Genomic DNA, 6,382 nt, shown 5'->3' on the forward strand with positions numbered 1-6,382 from the left:
TGTCCCAAACTCCCACTCCCTGCCTTGGAGAGGGCTTTCTGGTACTTTCCCTTTTGTTTTTTTCTCAATGATTAGAACCACTGAGCGGGGTCCCTGGAAACATAGATTCTTAGGTAGAAGGCACAGGATCCCTCAAGGTTCAAGCCTGAGAGTCACCCTCTCACCTCCCTGATCTGTGAATGAGGCTTAACAAAGGAAATCTGGCAAACATGCAGAGGAAGAAAAGACCTATGAGGATTCCTGCCTATTTGGAGTTGTATTACAAATGTTCATCCTCTTTCTTCCCCCAGCTCTGAAGTAGTCCTTGCTTTATTAGCATCCATAACTGATGTGCAAAATGTAAAACAAATTAAGGCAAAGTGAGTGTCCACATAGTTTGAGAAAACGGAATTGTTATTTTACAGGCTGACAACTCTGGTCCCTAAAAGCCTCCCTCATTAGTTGAAGGTTAGTACCAAGGCTACAGGAGAACAAAGAGACTCTGAATACAGGAGAAAGTACAGGTGAGAAGGGCTGTCTTCCGAAATCCCAGTCCACAGTGTATTTGAAGAGAAGAAAAAAGGCTGTCTTCCTAATACCTCCTTAGTATACGCCTTTGCTGCAAATGTTTGCTCTGGCAAAAAGTGAGATGCCTGAGCCATCCAGACAGCATTCCCAGGAACAAAGGATGGGGGTGGGGTGGGGGTGGGGGGAAGAGGAGGGAACAGCCCCTTTCTGGAAGAACTGCAAGTTCCACAGCCTGGACAAGGAATGCATCCTGTCCCTGTGCTGGGGGCTGCAGCCGGGAAGCTTCCAGAAACAGACCTCCCACCCCTCGCAGAGATCTGGCTCCCCTTCCCTTCCCACCACATCTGTTTATACAAAGGAGGGCTGCTGAAGGACAAACAGAACCATGTTTACTGGGAGTCCCATCCAGAGCTTGAAGCTCAAGATACAGATTTGCCTTCATTGTGGAGGCTGAAGAAAAATAGATGGTCCCAGAAAGGGAAAAAAAAAAAGCACTAGGCTATATGGAGCTGGTGGAGCAGTTTACTCCAAATGGAGATTTATATTTGAATTTAAACATGGTGCTTTATGTTAATACGTGAGTGTGCTTGAACCTAAAGCAATTTCATTGTGTGTATTTAAAAAACAATTTTTTTTTTTTTTATGAGAAATAGCCCCTATTTTCTGTTTGGGACCTCCAGCCTGGGGGAAGTTGCATTAATACTTTTATTTCCATTGTATATTTTTGTGTAGAATGTCCAGTTAGAGAATAGAGCCATTTAAAGAAACCCAAATAATACTTGTAGATACCATTTTTACTAAAGTCGTGGAAATAAATCTAAATGAGTAGTATTTACAAGCAAAATATAGAACAGTTAATAAAAACCTTAATGGGGAGATCTTTTATTATTTATTATTGTAATTAATCTGGTTTATTAAGATGGTTCCATTATTCTCTCTCCCCTGTGTATCTGTACCAAAACAAGCATTTAAGTTAGTTGTCAAATTTTAAATCCTTAATACAAAGCAAAAAGGGGCTTGGATTTTCTGGAATTAGAATGCCAGATCTAAAAGGGAAGCACTTTTTTGTCAAGGAGTAAGACACTACCTAAGTTAAAAATCAAAATAGCCCTGACTGGTGTGGCTCGGTGGACTGGGTGCCGGCCTGTGAACCAGAGAGTCGCCGGTTCGATTCCCAGTTGGGGTGCATGCCTGGGTTGTGGGCTGGGTTCCCCGTTGGGGGTGTGTGAGAGGCAACCGCACATTGATGTTTCTCTCTCTCTCTTTCTCCCTTTCTTCCCCTCTCTAAAAACAAACAAATAAATAAATAAATAATTTAAAAATAATAAAAGAAAAACAAAAACTGGTGTTTCCTTTGAAGTTGATGTAGCATCTGTACCCCTAATGACCTTGAGACTTGAGGGCTTTTCTCCTGAGATAGATCCAGCAGTTCCACAGACACTGAATGAAACCACACAGTTCCTGAGGGCTGTAGGGGAGGATTCCAATGAGGGGAGCTGCTGGTCTCCTGGACGGGTCTGTTTGTTTAGGCAAAATCTCTGAAGAAAGGAACTAAGGAATGAATCCTGTTCAGTCAGGGGGAGGCTTACAAGCATACTTAGCAAGGACTCCACTCATATTCCCCAAACCTGGAATTGGAAGCCTCCTAAGTAGACCCAGAAGCAAATCTGTGGCCTCCAACTAAGATCTCCCTTTGGCTACGAATGGAGAGAAGAGAGACCTAACATGATTTTATTAATTCCTCATTCTGAAGACATGGCTGCAACTCAGAGGTTGCCTTTGTGACCAGGTGGGAATTTTCCTTTTATAATCTCTTCATTCCCCTAGAAAAATATGCTTGGCTGAAAGCCAGCTGTGCAGGTGGTCTTGCTGGAAGGTGATAGGAGCCTCTGCTCTACCTTCCCCTGCAGAGTTTCTCACTACACCTTCTCCCCTATTCCAGCCAGACTGCAGACCCAGAGTCAGTATGCTTCTCCTTCCAGAGGCTTCATGGGTGTTTGTAACTGTATCTATGGATTGCAGAATAAGCCCTCTAGGCTTTCTGCTTGCAAATTACATGCTAATATATCCGGCCCAGGATAGCTAGGGTTTTAATCCACCTAGGAGTTCTAGAGTCTTTAGGCCTTTGCCTCACCACTGGGATCGAGGTGCCTTTCTGTTTCTATTTTTTTCATCATTCACCAGGTCCCGAGCAGATGGTGTGGCTGTGCTGGCTGTCATCACTCCTCCTATGTTTCCATGGAAACATGGGGCATAGGGACCATCTCTGCCTTGGGCTCTCTGACAGTATCCTCTGGCAGAGAACTTCAGCACTCTGGGCCACTCCCCCTTGTCTGCCCATGTCCTGGAGAATTTGAGAATCTTCTTTAGCGCTGGAAGCCAGGGTCATTTCAGAGATCATTTGCACATACTCCCCACAAATGGTTATGAACTGACCTGAAAAAGGAAGAGGGGAGGGCCAGTACCCCCATCTCATGGCTGAGGCCATTTGGCAGTAGTGGCTTATTTGGACTATTTGCCCCTCAGCCAGCTTCAATAATGGCTGATTACTGCCCAGATGTCAAAAGAGAGGCCTCTAAGGTTGCATCTGCTCATCAGACAACAGATACTTCAATGAGTGAAGTGTGTTACTAGCGTTTTACACTTTACTGACATTCTACCTCCCACAACGTGCATTTCTTTTTATTTGTTTTACAAAACCAGGTTTTCCCAAGGAATACACCTTCCTCAAAGTTTCTAACATCCTCCTGCCCATATAATTCACTTATGTAGCCACTAAGGCATTAATTAGATTCAGAAGTCCATGGAAACGGCAGAGCTGGGCAAGGTCAGAGGCCAGGCAGAGCAGAGAAAAGAGCGAAGAAAATGACTCTTGGGAGAGGGTAAAAAAAATGGAGGGAAATTTTGCATGCCATTCAAGTAGCAGACAAGACAGATAATTTCAAAATATGGTGAACTACCGTAACATTGTTGAGAGAATTAAAGTATTGTCCAATTAAAGAGTTACTTTTTTTAAGTTGATCTGGTAGAAGAATTCCGTGCAATATGTCTTTGGTGGTAGTTGCTCCTTATACAGCTGGTACAAAAGACTAGTATGTGAAGCTCACCACATTTTAAAAAAGCACAAGAAACAAAGCAGACACATGTACTGAAGATGAAAATTCAGGCTGCAAAGACATAGGCTACTCATGAAAGTGGATCAGGGAAGTATTTCCTATCACTGGGCACATATTTTGTGTCATGCTGAATTACTTGTCGGATAATCCCATTATTTGTGGTATGAGAAGATTCCTTAGTTCTGTTAACAAGAACCAAATATCTGACTTAAAACTCAATACTCCCACTGGCTCTTTCTTGTGTTTCTTCAAGATGTGTGCTGGCCATTGTGCAAGATTCAATGACTCTGAACCTGTTGCAAGTAGAAGATAAAAAATCATAATGATAGCAAATATTTCTATGTTATGATGTACCAGGTACTGTTCTAACTATCAACTCCATTTATTTTTCCTGAAACCATATGAGATATGTTACCACTGTTCTTATCTTACAGTGAGTAAACTAAGGAACAGATAAGTGTCACCAGCCAAAGCATGGCAGATTAGGGACTGGATCTAGCAGCCACGATATCACACCACCTCCCATGACTTTTGCCTTAATTATCTATAGCATTGGGTCATTCCCGTGCCTGTGGGTGCTTATAAAATGAATGTAATACAAATCTAATCAGAAGGCAAGACAGCAGCCTCTACTTCTCCTTCCTCTGGTTTTGACTCCAGATCACTGCCATACCACTCCTGGAGTAAGGCACTCATTCTGTCAAGTCTCGGTGTCCTCTTTTGCAACATGAGAAGGCTGGGTTGGACATTCTTTGTCTCTGTCAGTTTTAAAATGTTAGAGTTCTGCTTTCAGTTGCTCCTCCTGAGGGCTGCTGAACAGAAATCCCTGGAGTATGTCGAGAGAGCCATAAATCTTTTCTTGTTTAAAGGTGGAAGCTCCTCCTCAGCTTAAATAAATCTCAAAGTGTTATTCTGTTCTGATTGCTGTTCTGTTCTTAATAGCCAACAAGACCAAAGAGTCCAGGAGAAGGACACTTAGTTTAGGTCTGGGGATAATTGTGAGGAAAGAAGTCAAGACATAACTGTGAGTGTCAGACTCTTCTCTATAGCACCAGAGAGTATTTGAGTATAGTGCTGATGATCTCCTTGAAGCCCCCAGAAGACACTGAAGTTCAAGGTGGACCAACTATGACTCACAGCCTAAAGACAAAGAATTTCATAATTATATTTTGATGAGTTAAACACTGACAGGCAAAAGGCAGTGTATAAGATCTGACAAAGTCTTTCAGGTAGAGGCATGTCCTACAGCTCAAAGTCTGCAGTGGAGGTCCTCCAGTCCAGATAAAGAAGAAACAGAGAGCAGAATCTGTCTCATTGGGAGCTTAAGACAAACATGTGATGGCAGTAATGCCTGGTTGCCTATCCAATATCCCATCCACCTTTGGGGAAGTAAAAAGTCCAGATGAAATAACTGTATTTCCCAGTTTCTATAAGATATAACTTCACTTCAGCAAGGACTAAACATGTAACATAGCCTGGTTCAATGAGACATAAGCTTAAGATAGCTGGAATTTCCTGGAAAGTTTTGTTTTCCTAGAATAGGCGCCATCCCTTCCTATAGGTCAGTTCCTTATTTCTGTCCAGAATTCAACTGAAGTTCTGATGTAGTGCAGCCATCTGGGACTCTGAGGGCAAAACCACAGACTAAAGTTGGCACATATGAAGTTAAAAGGAGACTACATTCTTGATGGTTTCTTCACATAATTGTTTCATCTTTGAACCACCAATCTAACTCTAGACTTTTGGGGACAAAACAAAACCCTATTTGGCTGACCCACTATAGTCATGATTTGATTATTACCTATAGAGAAGTCATGGTCCTTCCAGAATGCCCTGCACACTGCCACAGTCAGGTCTACCAGATGTCCCAGACTATGTGTATCTGCAGAAGTAGCACAGCAAGAGGAGCAACCATGATTTGGAAAAGCCTGTGTTTGTTTTTTTAAATATAACCTTGTCTTCTGGGTTTTAATTAAGAAACCCATGTTGGATTGCTTGAAAACTGATTAGTGTGGCTCCAGCATTTTAAAAATATTTTATATTAATAATTGTTTCTTTATTTTCAATGACTTATTAACCTAAGTTACTGTTACATCCTCACAGGGATACTAGATGATCTGATTTCTGCAAAAGAGTGCAGGAATAATAATAGTCTGCCTTTCTTGTGTCCTGGCCACATACACAAAAATATGCATGTTTTAGACCCTGTCATTGTTTCTATCAATAAACTAATTACTGATGTATGAAGATGACTTACTTCAAAAGAAGATTAGAAAAACAATTAATTAAGTACAGTATTTTGAAATATAAATTGCACTATAGGGTTTTAACCCTATAATAAAATCACAGAAGCTTGAAAGTTAAGACCAACCATACAGGCTCTCTATAGCTAACTTACTCAACGCAAGAATTCCCTCATTATCAGCCCTGGTATGTTCAGCCTACACATGAATACAGTAGTCCCTCACTATATCATGGTTCACTTATCGCAGCCTCACTGTATTGCGGGATTTTTAAACAATATTATATTTAATTATTTATCACAGATTTTTTGCAATATCGTGGGATTTTGCAGTACTGTATGTGTATGTTGTTAAAATTACATAGGTTTAAGAGTGTAGAATAAATGTAAGGTACCTACTTCCCGGGGCGGTCTGGAACATAATACCTGCGATAAGTGAGGGAATACTGTATACCTAATGATGGGCAGCTCACTCTCTCAAAAAGTTCCCTGTTCTATTCTGAAGGAGTTCAGCTCT

The sequence above is a fragment of the Furipterus horrens genome, unplaced genomic scaffold, assembly GCF_987537825.1.
Source record: "Furipterus horrens unplaced genomic scaffold, mFurHor1.1.pri manual_scaffold_6, whole genome shotgun sequence".
NCBI lineage: Eukaryota > Metazoa > Chordata > Mammalia > Chiroptera > Furipteridae > Furipterus > Furipterus horrens.